Consider the following 19174-nt stretch of genomic DNA (forward strand, 5'->3'; position numbering starts at 1 on the left):
GGCAGCTGCAGAGGGCTTTTTGGGGTTTTTTTAACATGAAACCAAGCAGAGGAAATGTGAATTAAAACCTCTCAGAATCGAGATTTTGCATACTCACACGGAATTGCAATACACAAGGTGAGCCTCTCTAAGCATTCCCCCATCTTTCCTGGGACCTCTGACACCAGCTTGCAAGAGTTGCAGTCTTCAGCAGCCAGCTATGCTTTTGGTGACTCTAAGTGACATCCGGGGACCACCATCAACTCAGGGCTGAGTCAGATCCTGTGCACACCCTTAGGGCACCCACCTCCCCTCTGGGTTGATCAGAATTAGGCACCCTGGGGTCTTGCTTCCCTGTCCTGACTCTTACCCTCTCCCAGTCCCAATCCTTTCCAGGGACCCTGCCAGCAGTGCCATTCCCCACCTCCTGCTTGGCTTCGCCTGCACGCTGGGCCCGCGTCACCACCCACAAAGAAGGGCCTGTGCAGGAGCTGGGGCTCATGCTGTGCTGAGAGGAGTCATAAAGCTCCTTTTAAGATGTCCAGCACAAAGCTGAGCCTGTTCAGCCACAGGTTGGGGGCTGCTGCCTCCCCTCCCTGCCTCTGCCAGGCACTGAGTCATTGCCCTACCATGGTGCTGCCAGCCCAGCACTGGAGAGAGGGCCAGGGCTGGTGGCCCAGAGCAGCAAACCTGCCCCGCTCACTGCTGCGACAGCCAAAACCTGTGCCTCAAAATACTGCTTCTTCCAGAGGTGCAAATAGGAAATATTATGGAAAAGACCCAGGGAAAGGGGCAGCAACATGGAAAGGGGATCATCCGTGGGGAAGAGGTTATGTGAAATCATTCTGGGGTTTCTGTTTTCCACAACAAAACGCTCTCAACGCTCTTTTTGACACAAGAAAGGATACAAAGGTTTCCACCTGCCTTTTATAAGGTAAGAGAGGGAAAATTTGAGATATTTTCCAGCTTGCAAGACTTATGGCTCTTGTGGTGTGGGCTTCTTCCTCAATGACCAGAGCCAGGATTGCAAAAAATCTCTGATATTGTCTAAAGCAGCACAAGAGACACACAGTCTTTTGCCTGCAGAGAAAAAAATATTAAAAGGTAATCTCAGCACTCTTTCAAGTTTTTAAAGCACTTTCTTGACACTCTCCATTTTTAGGACACTCTGAGCTGGCAGGAACTCTCACAGGTCAGGGATTTTACTGGTGCCCAAGGAATTGAGGTGCTGGTTCTTTAGCTCTCTCAAAAAGTAAAGTCTGGTTCCTGAAGGGTAGATGGAGACCTCTGTAGAGGTGTAATGCCTATCATGAGCAGACAGGAAGAAGAGCTAGAGCTATACACTGTGATTTCCATCTGCTGTTAAGTCATAGAAATATGAAATATAAATAAAAGGCATGATAAAGCCAGGCAAAGGATCCTGCTCCAGGCCAACAATTTGAGGTGTGTTGGAGAAATGCACTCCTGATTCCTTTACCCTCCCATGCCTGCAATCCAGCTACACACCCCTTAAAGGCCAGTTAGAAACAGCAGGAAAGTGCAGCAGCCAATTTAAATTGAGGGAAATAAAACACTTGGAGAGAAAAAAATAAACTTGAGCACCTCACCTGTGCCCAGCTGTGCAGGCTCAGCAGCTGGGAGCCTTGGGCACTCACTGTTGCAGCAGCTAAGTCACACTCCTAAGGAAGTCCCAACTGCCTGGTTTCACTGAGTAATTGCCTTTTCGGATCAAAGAACTGAAAGCAGGAGGTGAGGGGGGAGACAAGCCAAGCAGCTTAGAAGTCTGCAAGTTGAGAGAAAGTAACTTCAGCACAGCAAAAAGAGAGATTCAATGCCAGGCAAGAGATTCATCCTCTCCATTTATGTTTTGTCTTCCTGATTTCGCTTTTCCTCGCTCTTTCTCTTCCAAGTTATTTAAGACAGGAGATCCTCTGCCAGCATGACCCTAATGTCCTTCTGAAAATCTAAAGGCAAGGCAAGCACCAAGGACCAATTTATAAATTGGCATCAGTGCTGCACGAGCTAGTGAAGGCTTCCCACACTCTGCCCTGTGCTGCATCCAAATCCACACTGTTTCTGGGTTCACAGATATCATGGGTGTTCTCTGACAAAGAAGTGGGGGTTCGTCTGATGATATGATCCTGTCTGGACCCAAACACAGGTCCTGTTCTTCTTACAGGGATCACAGATTTTAGTGTTGGCCTCTCTGGTCACAAGAGGTAGATCAGCCTTCTCTCTCACACACACACCCCCCTCTTCTTGTATTCTTAACTGAATTAACAGATTTTTAACCGATTTTGCAGGGACACAGGCTGGAATAAGACTCACCAACAAAGCTATTTTAAACCAGGCTTTCCTTTGCTTCCCAATGGTCAGCAATTCCCCCCTCCCAGGAGGATGCTCTGCCCACGCAGACCTGGAACACTGAGGCACAGTGGGGAGGGAGGGCTCTTGGGCTCCCAGCAGCTCTTGGCTCAGCCACCCCTTCCCAGCCCCAGCTCCATTCTCTGCTCAGAGCCCTGGGGATGCTGGCCCTGGCTGGGAGTCTCAAGCTGCAGCCATGCCAACAAGTCTTCCTGAAGATCCCTTAGCCCTTCCATCACAGCCTGCCAGGAATGGTCTCCCCGAAACACATCTGGCAAATCCAAGCTGTATCATTTCAGGTGGACCAAAGCTGGATTTGCCATTCAGCAAATTCAAAGTGTTGCACACACTTAAGAGCAGAACAACCAGCTGAGTCACTCCCTGCCACCCTCAGTTTGCCAGAGGTCCAAATTAATCTCACGGTTGCCCTTCCCCCTCTGCAGCTTCTGGAAGTCACTGCATCCTGCTCCCTGAGCCCTGGCATCCACCTCTTCCAGGCCTCCTCTCAAAGGGCATTTCCTTTCAAGGAGAAGCCCAGGCAAACCATATCCTCTCCCTTCCTTTAAACACACTCTGTTTAACTTCATAACCTTGTTGGGGCTGGCTGTGCTCCACAGAAAATCCATGTGGGTATTCCCACCTCTGGGCAATGCTTCACCCAACAGATGTGTGAGATTTTGTGGGGTGGTCTGTGCTACTTAGAGACAGACACTTGGTAGGAAAGAGAGAGAGAGGGACAGAGGGTGGTTTCTCAGCTGGTTCCAGTTTGCTGCAGGTCAGCGCTTGGCCATCAAATTTACATTAAAAGCTACTTGATTTTGGTGGCAATCCTTTCCTCAGTCATAAAAAGTGAAGCCAACCCTGCTGCTCATGGCAGTAACTTTTAACACCTTTCCTCAGAAAAGAGCTTGAATATGTATTCCATTCCAGGCACACAATAAATGCACAAATCAGATGGGAACCTGCTCAGGGAACCTCCAGGCACTGATGTACAGAAAGTCCTCTCCTGGCTGAGCCCCTTTGTGGGGGCCTGACCCGCAGCCTTCATCCAGCACCTGCATGGAAGCACTGCCAAGCATCAGTAAGTGCTCCTGACAGCCCTGCACAAAGTCCTCCCCAGGGTGTCAGGAGCAATTAGTGAGCGTGCAGCACCAGGGCAGAGAGCACTCTCCACCTGGGGGGATGCAGTCTGCTCCCAAGGCACCTGCAAAGGGACCAAGGGACTGTGACCCTTGGGAGGGCTCCAGTAGGACCCTTCAGCAAGAAGACCCTGACCTGCCACAGCCCCCTAAAAGCTGTGCTTTGCCAGCAGGCAGTGGGCAAGGACCTGCAGCTTGTCTTCCCACATGTGGCTGAGCTTTGCAGGGTAAGAGCCACCAACAGGCACAGGTCTGATTTGGAGAAACTGCAAAAATTCTGTCCAGGCACTGCAAGAGAATGAGCTGCCCAGGCTTGGTATTGTGGAAGGCTCTGAGGTGAAGAGCTTAACCCTTACCCTCTAAAGGCAGCTATCAGCTAAGGAGTGACACTGCTCCACCCGCCTGCCTCCCCAGTTTCTCTTCAGAATACTTTCCTGGAACTCTTTCCCTGATATAAAGGTCAAAGCAAAGGCAGCCCTGACTTCAGGGATGAAGGAACTTGGTCTTCTGCATTTCACTAACTCAGAAAGTCGCAGAAAGTCCCAGAAATTCTGCCCAAGGGAGATAAACTGCCACCCAAAGTGACTGAAACATTCTTCCAGATCCCCTCCTCCACCCCCATATCAATTGTTTTCCTTCTTCCCACCCTTTATCCCCCAACCTTCACTTTTCACATAGTCTCAACCATGCCCACTAGGGATGCTCTGGCTAACCACTCCCATGGGAGTAGGAAACTCCACCTCAAACAGGACTGGGATCCAAAAAGAAGCCACAAGCCCCCCACAGGGGGCAAGAGTTCAATGTTTTTCAGAGTGGCTGGTACGTGCTTGCCTGATGAGGTTCCTTGGCCTACAAACACCTTCCTTCTCATCCCCTAGGACAAGGAAATCCTCCTTGGACTCCTTGGAATTCCTTGGGCAGTGAGCAGAGCAGCTCTGATCCAGTTGGGAGGGTGAGGCAGCTATCCACCCACCATGAAGATGTGTCCCATGCTGCTCTCATCTCTTACTGGCTGGAGATGGGAAGGAAAGGCCACAGTGTCTGTCTGCTAGAGATCCTTCCCTTCCCCATCACCCTGGCATTGGCTACCATCTTCAGCTCTCCTTCCTATTACTTACCTTAACTTTCCTTTCACTTTCAAAGATTTTCCTTGCCTCCTCCTGCCCCTCCTTGAGGCCCCAGATTGCCTCTGTGACTTGTTGCTGGGTGCAAGAGATGGCTTTTTTCTGTGTGGAGGTAATTTTGCAAACCAGCCCTCACACATGTTTTGCGAGTGGCCAGCAGCCACCAGCAAAGAGTGCAGTAAGTGACTGCAGTCCTGGTCCAGAGAGGACAGCACAGCCTGTTTGGCTGCAGAAGGATGACAGAAAGAGCTCATTAAACTCACTTTGGTCACGCTCCAAAGCATGTTGGAAGTCAGGAGAGAGTCCCCAGTGGACATGAACAGGGTTTGGATCAGGGTTAATTCCATTCACCCGGGTGTTTGGTAGCTGCTGAGCCCAGCTGAGTCCTGGGGTTATTACTGTGCATGTAAGCTGTCCCTAATAAAATAAAGAAGAAAAACTGACCACCTGTGTTTAATAATCCATGGTGATTTATGAATCATCTGTGTTTGTTAAGACCCATCTCGTACACAAACTCATCTTTCTCTCGCTAGCACCCAGCTCCTCCTTCCCTATGGAAACCACAGCCAGCTTTCCTGCAGAAGGTGAATACCTTTCAGAGTTGCATTTAATCTGCTGCAAACTACCCCTTTAAATCCAGGCTTTTACATCCAGTTACTCCAGAGAATATGAGGAATGCCTCTGCTGGTTTTTCACTGAGCCTATTTAGCCTTTTTTGGACAGAAGGAAGCATCTGAAAGGGAGGGTGCATTTTTCCCTCTTTAAATCACAGAAGGAACACCACAGCTCATTCCTTGTGTCCAGACTGCTTAACTCTTCCCATATCCTAGCAGTCCTCAGCTCTGGAGCCCCTGGCTATCCCTTTGCCTCCTGGTCTGAAAGCTGGCACACATCTGAGGTACCCAGGGAAACAAAGGTGTGGGGTTTCCATCCTTTCAGGTCTGTAGCCAAGACAGTTGTCCCCATCTTGATCCTGCCATACAAAGCACAGCCTGACACGCAGCCCCGCAGTTCCTTGCACAGCAGGGCCCCAGGCAAGAGAGATTCTTCTCTCTCTGAAACAAGGAAAGAGTGTTTTTCCCTTCCCACTCGTTTATGCGCTGCCACGACAGCTGCTCTCCACGGGCTTACTGTAGAGCCCTCAGGCTTAGCTCGGTTTTCAAGAGCACTAAATTTGCATCCACGCCACATGACCCAAGGCTTTAAGCCTGCCCACATGGCTGGCAACGAGCTCCTAAGTGTAAGTTTGGCTGCAGGGACCGACTTTCTGATGACCATAGCATTACTAAGAGATTCCCTCACCCTCTTCTCCTCCTCACACTCCCATGGGTTGGTGTGCCATGCCAAATCTCTGGGCTGGAGAGCACAGGGAAGGGCAGAACACTGGCTGTGGGGCTCCAATTTTATGTATACACAGATGATGTCCTATATAATTTTTTTCCTAGTGTTTCAGTAGATGTTAGATTATCCATACAAGCAAAAATTAGGGATGAAAATGAAGCAGATCACATCTCTCTGCCAGGGCCTGAAGAGTGACAAAAGCTGCCCACATTCTATAACCATAGATTCTTGGGGGTTATACACTATCCTTAAGTTAAAGCATCCCTCAAGATGACTTCAGGTAAGCTGACCCTGAGATGTACTTTTTTAGCTGAGATGGTGATTGAGATGCTTGTTTGGTAAAAGCTCTGCTCTTAATAAATAGAAAATCCCACATGACAAAGCACTGACAACATGAAAATCTGACAGATGTGCCTGTTTGAAAGGCTGCGAAGCGAAATAGTGTAGCAACAATTTTACAGTGCAAGAAACAATTGACTTCAGATGCTGCAAGCTGTAGGGACTTAAAGAATTCTCAGCTGTGGCACATCAGCATCTGCACCTGTGCTCCCAGCAGTGGGGAAGACCCAGGGATGGAGCAGCACTGCCTGCTGTGAGGCATGGTCACATCCAGTCTCCCATGGCAGCAGGCTGTGCTAAGACTCAGGGAGAGCATCCAGGTGCCAGAGCTGAATGTCCACCATCAGGAACACAGCATCTGTGCACCAGCCCACTCAACAGCATACATTTCATCTCAGCTTTGCATAAGCAGAACATCTAATTTCTACCCAATTATCCATGGTTGATGGAGTTTGTTGTTTCTGTGCAGGAAAACATGCAGTCCACGGTCCAGCGTGCAGTCAGTGGGACACGGGGACAGGCAGCTCCTGGTGTAGCACAGGGCCTTCCAGTCAGACAAAAATATTTAACAAATCTGAACCAGAAAAGTGAGTTTGCATGGGTCATTAGTGCCTTGCATCACGGGGCTGGGATATTTTCTGATGTGTTTCCCAGGAGCCTTGAAACCACAGCCTGCAGCTCAGGGAAGGAGCATGGCAAAGGACAGGAGGTAGCACAGGATTCACCATGTGACCTCACTTCATTCTGGAGGGCAGAGCCATAGAACACAGTTACAAGAGGACCACACAGATGAACAATGAAATTTCAGCTCCTCCAGTGTGCTTACAGAAGAGCCTAACAAACTTAATACAGTAAAAAAACACAGCAGGAAAAAATACCTATGAGGTTAGAGATACCCAAGATGGCAGGACAGCAGCTGTGCAAAACGCTTCTAAGCTGACCAAACTTCTGCAGTTGTGATGGTTTCTGCAGGTGGCCAAAAGGACAAGAATAGATAGCTGTTTCCCTTAACAGCTTCGTCAGCCCAAGGCCAGACCCCCCCTCTGAAGGGACACTGAAGGGTGGTGTGCTGAGGGAAGGGGCTTTCCCAGCACTTTCTCTTTCAGGAATAAAACAGGTACCCTATAAACACTGAACCAGTGAAGTGAGATGCAAGTACCCAACAGATTCGTACCTCCCCACTCCACACAATTTTTCAAGGATGGGCCCCCAACAACCAAGGAGAACAAGAGGAGGAAATATTACCTCCAGCATACTCTGGAGTCTCCTCTGGAAGAGGAAAATCTGCTAAAGAACAGCAACAGCACTTCCAGTTCTTCTCAGGGGTTTCCACACTTCCTTAGGTTCTAAATAAAGAGAGGCTGGAGACCAAGCTCTGGCAGAGGCAGAGATGTGGCTGTAGCTGCGCCATTTTCCAGCAGGCAGGAATTGCCCTGTGCCCCCCACTGTGCTGCTGTGGCCCTCATTACCCACTCCTCAAATCATCTGAAGGCTGCAGCCCTTCTTGCAGGCAGGTTTGATTGCCCTGCTGTGGGGTGGTCGTGACCCTGTGGCTGTCACACATGTGCCACTGAGCAGCATGCTCCGAGCTGTGACTGGGAGAGCACTGCTGGGCTTCACGGGGCTCCAAACCAAGCCACATGGGCTGCCAGGCTGTGGAAGGGCTGGCCTTGTCTCATTTAGCAGGACATGCAGACCTGACCTTTCTCCCACAGGCCAGGCTGTCTCTGCTCACACTCAAGCAAAGAAAGCCAGTTCCTCACCTGGGTCATCCCAAGGTGAACCCACAAGGAAGGTGACAAATGGGGAGAACTAAAAGGAAAAAAAACCCTAAAAAGTCTCCCTCCCTGTGCCCTGAGACGGCACTGGGCAGAGCGTGGCTGGACTTGCCAAGATGGGGCCATCAGCTGTTCTTCACCGAGTAAAAAAAGCTGAGAAGCCATTCCTCAAAGAACAGCATCCCTCCTTTCAACCCAGAAAAGCCATTTAATAAAACTTCTACTACACTCAAAAGAATGAGCACTTCCTGAGGAAGTGGGAATACACAGTGTGAAAACATGCAAGTGGAGGAGGCAGACTTACCAGTAGAAACACCGCCTGCCTCCTTGTGGGCCAACCACTTCTGCTGCTGCCTTCCCCTTCACTAGGTCAAAATAGAGTTTTTGACTCTGTGACAGTGTTATACCCTCTAACCAGGGCAAACATCTGCCCAACAAGACAATCAGAAAATGGAACAATGTCAAACTCCATCCAGTTCATCTGATATCATTTACACTCCTTTTGGCCAGTTCTGGGTGTAATTAAGGGTTTGGGGCTTTTTTACCCCAAGATATGCTGTCACTGCCTTCAAAAGCTGACAAGCAAATAGAGACAGCTGCATATTTCTCCAAACCCTTCTCTGAGACCAGGTTTGTGGCTTTTCAGGCAAAATATGCCTGTACACAAAGCCCTATAGCAGTTCTTAGGAAGTCCACCTAATGTCTCTGACCATGGCCACAATCTCTCAAGAGGAGTGACACCTAAACCATCCGTTTCACCAGGTTATTTTTAGCCTGGATCATTTCCCTGTACTGTTTTACTCCTGGCCTCACAAACTGGTGTTGTGGATAAAAAGTGAGGCAAGAAGAAGGAGTTAAGATTGTGTTGCTGCAAAGAGAAACATTTGGCAAATCTTTCCTAAAAAGCTTCTTTTGTTTGAGCAGGGAGAGGGTGGGTATTCCTGAACAGCACCAGGAAAAAGGCTGGAAATAAAATCTTGACCCCAGCGGAGGTGAGTAGTGCATTAACACCCAGAGGTGCTTCCCTTTGCTTCATCATGGGAGTAACCATCCTGCTTGGGATGCCTGACATGCTCCAGGCTGCTGCAAAGGTGGCATTACCAGTCCATACACCAATCCACAGACCAAAGGCTTCAATGGAGATTGTGCCCTAAAGGTGCATGTTACATTTAGAGATGAAGAAATTAGGGTAATGATTTTCATTGTGCCTGGCTTGTCTCTTCATCCCTGCCCCTTCTTTCATCTCTGAGTGGGATCAAGACACTGTGAGAGTTTAAAAACTATAAGACACCTTTTTGGTATGATGGAACAAGGTACGTCTGGGCTTTGTAAGGACAATGAAGGATACATCAGGAGGGAAAAAGGTTTTCAATTGGAGCAGATCCACACTACAGCCACTGATGGGGCAAGGCTGGGCAGAAAATGACATGGGTGACAACCCTGATGCTGTGGATCCAAAGTAATGCTGATCTATCCACACACATGAAAGGGAGGGTGGTATCCAGGCAGAAATTGCCAAGCAAGGCCCCCACAAAGTTAAGGCTGTTGAGCCTCAAATCAGAGCCCCACCATCTTCCTTTGCTCCACATGGCAGCAGAAAGTTGTCCTTAGCACTGGGAATGTTGCTGATCCCAGAGGGGCCATGGCTCTGCAGGAATGCTGGTAAGGGCTGCCTGCCCACCTTATCCTGCCCCCGGGCAGCTGAGCTACCACAGACCCATAGAGAGGCTTAGAAAAATAAACTGTAAATCTGTAACCACTGGGACTGGCTGACTCAGGAAAGCACCAGGAGATGAGAGATTAGACACGTCACTAACAAGAGCCCTGTTCTTTGCAGCTGCCTACAAACCCTGGTACTTAAAGCCTAAAGCACCTCCTGTTTTGCAGGCAGGTGATAAGCTCAGTGCTCCATAAATCCCCAAAGGAACATTGCTGAGACCATGGCCCGTGGCATCATTATACAGCAGAAGGAATCATTGCTGCTACCTCTGCTTTGTTATCCCACAGTTCCACCAAGAATCCTTCCTGCACAGCTCCTGTGAATGGGCTGCACAGAAAACTAATTCTTCAAATATCTGTTGCCTTCTCCGTGCGCAAATACCAGGCTGTTGATTGACCAGGGAAGGATACAAATATTTACAGACAAGGTGAGGGTGGGAGCTCTGCCACACACTGTGCTTGTGGCTGCAGCTGGGCAGCAAACAGAGCTGCCAGGGTACCTGTGGCCTTTGCCTGCTGCAGACAGACCTGGCAAACCCTAAATTCAGCAACAAATATTCTTTTCTTGGACTGATTTCAGGGCATTTGGTTTAAAGCTGGGATGCTGATCTGAACACAGCTGAAGTGGGAAAACAATCCAAATAACGTGCCAAACAATGACAGGCCCTAGTGATACACAAGGTTCTCCAGCACAAGAACCTCACCACAAGACCCCACATCAGGCATTGGGACCACAAGGAGCCTGCTGCCCAGCAGGAAAGGCTGGCACCACTGCAAGAAAGATGAGCAGCCACAGGAATCCCACCACCACCTCCCAACAAATGCCACAAAAGACCCTCAGTCTTTTTCTTGTCCAGGTAGTCCTGGAATTTGAATATTCCCCTGTGCTCACACAGATCAGCTGGGACAAACCAGCCACCCACTGGATCAAAGTGAGGAGGAGGCAGATTCTGGATTGACTGGGAGTTGGAACCATGACTGTTAGGATGGTCCCTGGTATGGCTTCAGCCCATGCCAAGGAGCTTCATTATGCAGGTATCCAAGATTTGGGAGACAGCGTGGGTCACACAGCACTTCCAGCAGCAGCAGGGACATGGTTGGAGGTAATTTAATAACACACAGACTTGGCCAGACCTGACTACAAAACACCCTTACACACCTTTAACTTCTTTACAGCAGTACCTGCATGCTCCCTTCCCCGTTTGCAGACCTAAGTACAAACACCCTGAGGTGGGTAGAATCTCTGTTATTCCAGTTTTTTCAGGGACATTTATGGATTTATATTTTATCTGACCTTCACAGCCATCCAAGGCCATTTTCCTGGGGTTTCTCCTTTTCCTGAGGCTGCAAACCAATTTGCACTTGCCAGGAAAGCACAGCCTGCCTTTGATGCTTAACAGGGAGAATTTCACTCAGCCTTGCCTGAGTGGAAGAGCACATTCCTCCCAAATTCACAGCAGGACCCTGTAGTATGGAAACACACACATTAAGAAACCCCCCTCCTCTCCTACCTGCTGTGGTGTCCTTGTCACAGCTCACCACCCTCCACTTTCTGCTGTTCATTCCCCAGCCTAGTGCTACACTACAAGAAGCACCTCACTGAAACATGCCAAGTTACTCTTCCAATCCCTGTCCTTACTGGCTCCAGGAAATCAGCCGTGATATTGCTTTCATGTATCAGGTTTCTGGGCTCCATCATTCACAGCAAAAACACCCATGTGGCAGGAACACATCCTGCATAGGCCAGCCAGGAGGCACAGGAGGCCTAATGGAGTGGCCAGGCAGGGATACAAGGAATGGTGGAGCCCACAGGGAGGTTCAGTGCAGAGCAAAGGTCTTCTTTGCCCTCTCCTTCCACCAGGCAAACAGCTTGTCCTCCATCTGGGAACCGAGCAGCTGGCTCATGGACACTCCTCATCAGCAAACACAGCAGTCACGGATGTGGAGGGATGCATCTCTCTGTGCCTGGATGAGAACACTGAAGACACATTATTCCCGCAGCCAGGGGATCCTTCATTTATTCCAGCATTTTGGCTGACACTGTCTCTCCCTTCCATTTTCCCCCTTCAATCTGTACCTGTTCACTGCAACATTACAACTCTTCCCTTCAAGCATTCCTACAATTCCAGGCCAAGGGGATGGATCCATTTTCTCAGGTCCAGCTCTGCAGAGCAAAGAGCCCCAAAGGTTCAGAAGGCTCAGGAAGCACCTGCTCCTGGGATGATCACTTAGAGCTGGGATTGGGACTTCTGTAGACGAGGTGTTACACAAACACTACCAAAGGTCCTGTCTCGAGCAGCTTTGCAGCTAAGAACACTGAGAAACAGCTTTCTATAAAGCCCATGTACCCATGATGTATCCAATGCTCTTCAGTGCATCCAGGCTGACATTACAGGGACAGAAAATGCCTCTTCCATAGATCTCAGCAGGGTCTGACCTGCTCCCAAACCCCACTGTGCAGCCCAGGGCACTGATTGACTCACTGACCTCATGGCACACCATGGGTAAAGCAGCTCAAACATGTGTCCATCCAACAGAGCATCTTCCTCACCTTCTTGGGGAGCAAGGGAAACCATTTCTGAGCGCTGAAAAGTCACAGAACCTTGTGCTGCTGGAGAGCACTGGAGCTGGGGAGTACAGCCACATCTCTGGCCAAATTAGTGAGAAATCAGCACCCCACCATGCTGGCACTCCCTTTGCAACCCCTGGGGGACAGACACCTCCCCACCTCTCCCCTGCCTGCATTGTCAGGCCTTTGCAGAGCTCCAGACAGCCACTTAAACAAGGATTGTGTAATTTCAGCCCAGAGCTCCGTCACTCACCCAGAAAACAAGTCCCCTTCCAGGGCTGCCTTATCTTGTGGCTTTGGTAAGCACAGGATATGCACACACTGGCATAAAGGGGCAGGCAGAGGACAGAAGGTGCACTCAGAGCTCCCATTTCTTTCTCTCTGTTGTGCTTTTAAAATAAATGGTCCCTTTTTATACCTCCAGTGGTGTCCCCAGAAGTCCTCTACCTGTCCAGCCCACAGAAGGTCCCAGATCCATTGTTCCAGGAGCAAGGAATGGATGTGAGGCTATCTGCTGAGCCTTCCCCCCAAGCCATACTTGCAGGCCCCTTATCTGCACCACCCACTCTGGAGTGGGTTACTGAACACCAAGCAGAAATATTCAACAGCACAATGCCAACGTGCGATAACACGATTCCTACATCCTTCCTGCTGTGGCTGAAGTCTGGGGAGGAAAGAGGGCAGGAAGCTGTCACCACCTCCATCTTTCCCCAAAGCTATCCATCTCTCACCAGCCATCAGTGTCCTCCCGGTGTCCTTGCTCCTTTTTTAGCTGCTCAATAACCAAGCAGAGCCAGGTGGTTTATTTGCAAAGATCTCTCCACTAAGACACAGGGATGCCTGTCTCCCACAGAGAACTCCCTGTTTGCGTTGTACCTCCCCCTGCTTGTTGCATGCACCAAGGAAGCTCTGGCAGTTTAAGCCTTGTGTCCTCACACACCACATGGCTTTTATGATTAACCAGTGTCTGTAGACCAAATTAGTGTGCCTGAGGAAAGCTTTTCAGCCAAACGTCGTGTTTCTCCCTCCAGAGCACGTCCTCCAGCTTGCCATTTCACTCAAGCACACAAATACTACATGCACAGTCCCAAGGACAGCAAATAAATCTTTCATTTTCCCCTCATCTACTCAAGTGAAGGCTGAGCCATGCACGACATCCACGTGCCACATTACATTTTGTACTTAGTTTTTTGCAGCCCAAAGGATTTTCTAAGTCATCCTCTCCAGAGCCCCTTGAAATGTCTGATATAAAGAGATGGTGTGCATATCTAAAATGCAAAAGATGGGCAGACACACAACCACCCAGGACTGGTTCCATTAGCATTGCCTCTTGCCTTTCTGCTGCAGAACACCAACCTCTTGATGTCCTTTCTGCCAATCTGTGCCAAAAAGGAAGAAGATTCTGTCACAAGGTCTAATGCAAGAGATTTGTTTACCCCTGAGCAAGTTCTTTAGCCCCTTCTTTTAACAAAAGGATGTCCTGGTCCTCTAGAAAATTAAAAGAACGGGCTCCATGCAAGACACGGTTTCCAGAATGGTTGTCATTGACAACCAAATTGAAGATGAGCAAGACCATCTCTGTTTTGATTTATTGCCTTTTATTCCTCCTTTTGCACACACCTAAGAGATGGGCAGGGGGTTTCTTTTTCACATGGTCTTGTTGACATCAGTGAGTGGTTTCCATGTCACCTTCCGCATTTTACAGGCCAAAGAACTGGAAACACTCTGAGAATCAGGTAGCCCTAAAGAAACCCAGCCAGGCCCTACACCAGTGGGCCAAACAGTGCCAGTCCAGCCCCAGAATGCTGTGCCCAGGGTTAAGCAGGAATTCTGCAACAGGTGGATGTGAAGCTTAAAAAGCCCAGCCTCACATCAGGGAAGAAGAAAGAAGAACCCCATCCCATCAAGGTGAAGACACCTAAAACACACAGGATTCCAGCTATTGATGGGAGAATAAAGCAGCACAGAGGGTGGGACTTTGCTTGTGCAAATATACCTAGGGAGGGCTGGTCATGGAAAGGAGGAGGTGGCATTTTGTGGTCAGTCATGAAAGGAAGACATGGATCAGGTGGCCTCGTGTTGACTCCAGACAGGCGTCACAACCTGCCTTATTCATGGCTGGGCAAACACAGCCAGGGAGCCCTGCTGGTGTAAATCAGTCTTGTGTTGACTCCAGTCAACACAGCCATGCCAGGTGACGTCAAAAGACTCTCTCCCAACGTGAGAAGAAGCAGAGCAAGAGGGTCGTTTGAACATTCTGCACTGCATCAAAGCTGGGCTGTGGCAAGGCTGGGAACATCTGCAAGGGAAATCCTGGAGCAGCTTCAGGAAGCATACAGGAGTTCTGGGATTTTGACACCATTCCAATCACACTGGGTGCCAAAGGTACCTTAAATTCACCCACAACATCCCTATGAGCAATTTCAAGAGGGATCCCCAGAGACCTCACTGCTGATTTAACACATCATGTTGAAAGCAGTGACTGGTGTACAACAAGAAGCTGACGAGCACAGCTCCCTTTCCTCTCCAGCCAGAACACTTCCCAGAACACCACAGTCTACTTGCAGGAATATCCTCTGGAGCCTTGAAACAAGTCCAGTTTCATGAGCATCAGCTCAAAAACTTGACCCAGAAAACACTGCCAAGCAAAGGATAAAGCTCACCAAGTCAGACATGGCCTTCTCTTTTTCTGTTCCAAACACAACCTGGGGTTGCAATGGTGTGGACAGCAGTGGGACAGAACCAGACCTAAAACAAAATTGAGAAACCTATCTCTGGAAGAAGGGAAGATTGTGATGCACTGGTGATCAGTATCTACAGGTGATCAATAATCACTGGTACATCAGTGGAAACCTGCTTATCTGGCCTCTGAAGAATGACAACCCTGGTGATAGGTGAGGTATTCATGGGTTGGCAGCATTCAGGCAGCTCAGCCTTTATGCAGCTTGATAATGTTAATTAACAGTGATGGCTTGACAAAGTTAGTTAACCCACCACAGGCTTCTTTGGTCTCAGCTCCTGAGGGAACTGGATCCTCCTGCAGAGCCTGCAGTGGAAAGGTGGCATCAACATATCCTGAAAGATCTGCCTCGAGCCTCACCTCTTACCCATAAGGACAGGCCAGCTTTAAACAGCTGGGTATTTGCAGGAACAGATGGCCAGCTGCTCGATCTGCACACGTGGCCCAAACTGGTGTTCCCACCTCCAGCAGCAGCAGCCAGGATATGTTAAAGATTCCAGGCAGAGAACACAGAGCCAGAACTGTACAGAGGTCTGCAGCTCCAAGAGGTCCAAGGCAAGAAAGGGCAGAGAGAGAAGGTAGAGGGAAACAGGAATGAGAGGAGCTGCAGAGTTAAATGGAAAGGCATACACTGAAAGTTTGCTGAGTATCTCACTTCCAAGTGAAAATCCCTCCTGCTTCTCACATTAATCAGGGCACTTAAAACTAGTCCTAACCAGCTGTTCCCACTTCCTTTGTCCAGCTCTTCCTTAAACGCACAAGCAGCCCACCAAGAAACAGAGCAAATATGTGCAAGGATTCGCAGACAAAAACAGAGACCTTTGGAAAACACTCCGTAGAAGCAAGCACCCCTCTCCCAGCGCAGAGGCAGCTGTGCTTTACAGTAGGACAGTTTCCAATGTTTTCTTTCTCTGTGCAGACGAGGGATTTCCTGTCCTCCATGGCAACCACTTTGCATTTACTGAACGAGGCTGTGCCAATAATCTCCAGAGCAGAATGAAAAATTTTAAAGTGGCACTGCCTGTTAGCTCCTGGCTTTAACTTGCTGATGTTTTCCATACCCATGGTTCCAGTCCATTCTTCTACCCTCCTTAAAAGTGTTGCCACTGGGGGCAAATCTCCAGTGCTGTGCTGCCTATGCAGAGGGAGTTTCTCAAGCACTGGTGACACAAGTCTTTCTGAAGAAGTCACCAACCACCAGCACCCCCCAGGAAGAGCTGACTGTGCACCTTCCAAAGGACGAGGTTTTTGCTTTTTCCAACAAGGCACAACTCTCAGTTTGAAGACAGTCCCTGTCATGAAGACAGCCCTAGACTTTGATGGCCCAGGTCTTCCTGTTACCGGTATAGGAATAATCTTGCCACTCTCTCTCCTGGAACGGAAGCACTCACTGGACCAGTGCTGGTCCAACAGTTAAAAAACACAGCTGAGCCAAACAAAGCCTCCCCAGCAAGGTGTCCTTCTCCATTCCCTATGAGCTCCCCTTGCACAGAACTGCGTTCTTCTCAGCTCCAGGGACACGGATTCAGTGCATCAACTTGGCAGAAAGCCTTTGTTTTGTTTTGGTCCATCTCATGCCATTTTAGAGAATTACATCAGCTTGGTCTGAGGCCACATGAACATCAGGACCAGCCCAAGGCATGCAATAAGAACAAAATAGGAGGGGAAGTGAAGCCATCCCCTTTCAGTGACACAGAGCTCATGATGAAACTACATCCATTGCTGTCTCGTTTTACTGCATTAGAACATTTCTTATTAACCTCATACGCTTGAAGAGGTTTTGTTTAGCAAGGCCTTTAAGGAGGAGCAGTTCAAGAATGAGCTGGAAGCTCCTGACTAAATTATACTAAACTGTGGTGCATTTTTGGGCTGAGCCACAGGTGTAATCTAATCTGTGCTGTTTCAGAGTTGGGCTTTCTTCTTTCTACCTTTTTCTTTTAAAATCCCTTGGCAAGGGAGCAGAACAAACTTGAGCCTAACTAAACCAGACATAATAAAGCAGGACATTGTTTTCAAAGCAGGCAGTAGACTAGCATTAAACAGGAACCTTAAAGTTCATTTTTATTCCTGTTTTATTTCAGTGAGTCAGACTCTCAGGGGCCTTTTCGTCACATGGAACAGGAAAGTTTTTGAGTAACAGCAAAGCAACATCAAACACAAGGAACAAGAAGGGAATGAGAATCCCTTAACTGATAGGGAAGAGTTCTACAGTCTTACCTAAAAGAGGTTAAGGTACTGCAAGCAGTAAGTGCACACAATCCACTGCTCACTAGCTTTGAGTGCTGACAAGAAGCCGAAGCACCAGCAAAAGGAGCACCAAAGACAAGAAGCCAAAGCACCAGGAGCTCTCACAATGCATTTCTACCTAACCAGGACCATAGCAGCCTCTCTTGCAGAAAGTAACCTTGCAATTCTACAGCCAAGTAAAACAGACCCACAGAAGAGAGCACTAAAAGTCACTTAAACTGACTGAAATGTCTCACTGCATTGGAGTGGAGGCAGAACAGCGACATTGGCAGTTGCCACATCTGCACAGAAGAGCAGCAAACCACAGCCAAGGGACAGCCAAACTTAAAACCAACAGCACTCATTTGACTGCTTCCAAGAGCAGCTGATCAAGACAGCAGGAGCCCTGGAGTGGAATTTCAGATTCCAGTTAATTTCCTGGATCTGACAAAAACTCCCCATGGAACCACAGGCAATTCCCCTTTTCTGCACACCACCTGAATTCCCCGTCCTGTAAAACAGGCACCGTTCCTGCTGGTCTGTTTAAATTAGAAGCACTCCTAGCAGGGATTATTTTTAGCATGCAAGCATGAAAACCCAGCTGAGCTGGACTCTGATCTCAGCTGGGCCTTCTCATTGGCTTTGTAATATTAAAAGTAAACAAAAAGCAAAGCTGACCCCACACCAGAGCTCAGACATTGGGCAGCATTTTGATAGCAGATGAAACACAATTTTTGGTAAACAGTGAGCTGCAGATCTAAAGCTGCAGCCAGCCAACAATCTGAGGGATTACACGGATCACCAGTGCCTGCACTCAGGTGAGCAGTGATCCACCAATGACTTCAAACTCATTTCAGATATTCCACTGTCACCAAGCAATGACGCAGGTGTTTAGGAGGACAAACTGAAATCACTCCTAACCGTGCTCTCAACAATAGCAGCAAGTGCTGGGAGAGCAGGGGAGAACTGAAAACTCCATCTATGAACAGAAACTCTACAGAGCTTTCTGCTTCACAGCACAACCAAGCAGCTTCTGTTTGCAGCATCTGTTGAAAGAGATGGCAAGTCAGAAACACAATACCTGCTGAGAAAACCTTCCCAAGTCCATGTTCTGAGAAATTCACATTTGCTATCAGAAGTGTAGCACAAGGCAGGGCCTCAGATCAGAGCCCCCCTGCAGAGTGTGCAATCCAGAAGAAAGAGGATGGAATGGAGAAAAACAGAATAAATTGGGATAAAGAGCATGAAGAGTACATGCCCACAGCTTTTCCAGGCTTTATGTACCCCAAAGGCACACAAAATGTTCTCTGTTTTGCTTACCAGCCTCAGCATCAGTGCGTCTTCCTAGAACCATGACTACTTGCATGCGTCAGGGCAAACAGTTCCTTCCTGAAATAAATCTGATCCTTAATCATTCCTTTTCTATGGCTACAAACCCACCTTATTGCAGCACCTGGAATGACAGCCTTGTACAAGAGGTCACGTTTTTGAGCCTCTCTTACAGGACCAAGTTGGTTCCCATTTGGAGTTTTTCTACAGCTGGATGTTTAACACACCTTAGTAAATTTGACCAAACAGTAGATTTTCCTCTGCCCTCATTCAAATAGGGGGAGAACTGACATCTGCAGCATGTGGCTTTTCACAGCAGTTACCATCACAGTGATAAGGCCTGTGCCTGCTCTCAAAAGCCGATTTTTAACTCATAAACTAGAGGAACAAGCTTGTAAAGTTGAAGTTAACCTGCTTTACAGATGGGATCAGTAAATGTACATTATTCAATCCTTGTCTGGGACATCTATGAGACTCTGCTCTCATCTACCCCAACCAGCCCCTTAAATTAAGTCTCAGAAATATTT

The sequence above is a fragment of the Pseudopodoces humilis genome, chromosome 3 (genome assembly GCF_049639895.1).
Source record: "Pseudopodoces humilis isolate 2021_Gansu_Grassland_sample_001 chromosome 3, ASM4963989v1, whole genome shotgun sequence".
Lineage (NCBI taxonomy): Eukaryota > Metazoa > Chordata > Aves > Passeriformes > Paridae > Pseudopodoces > Pseudopodoces humilis.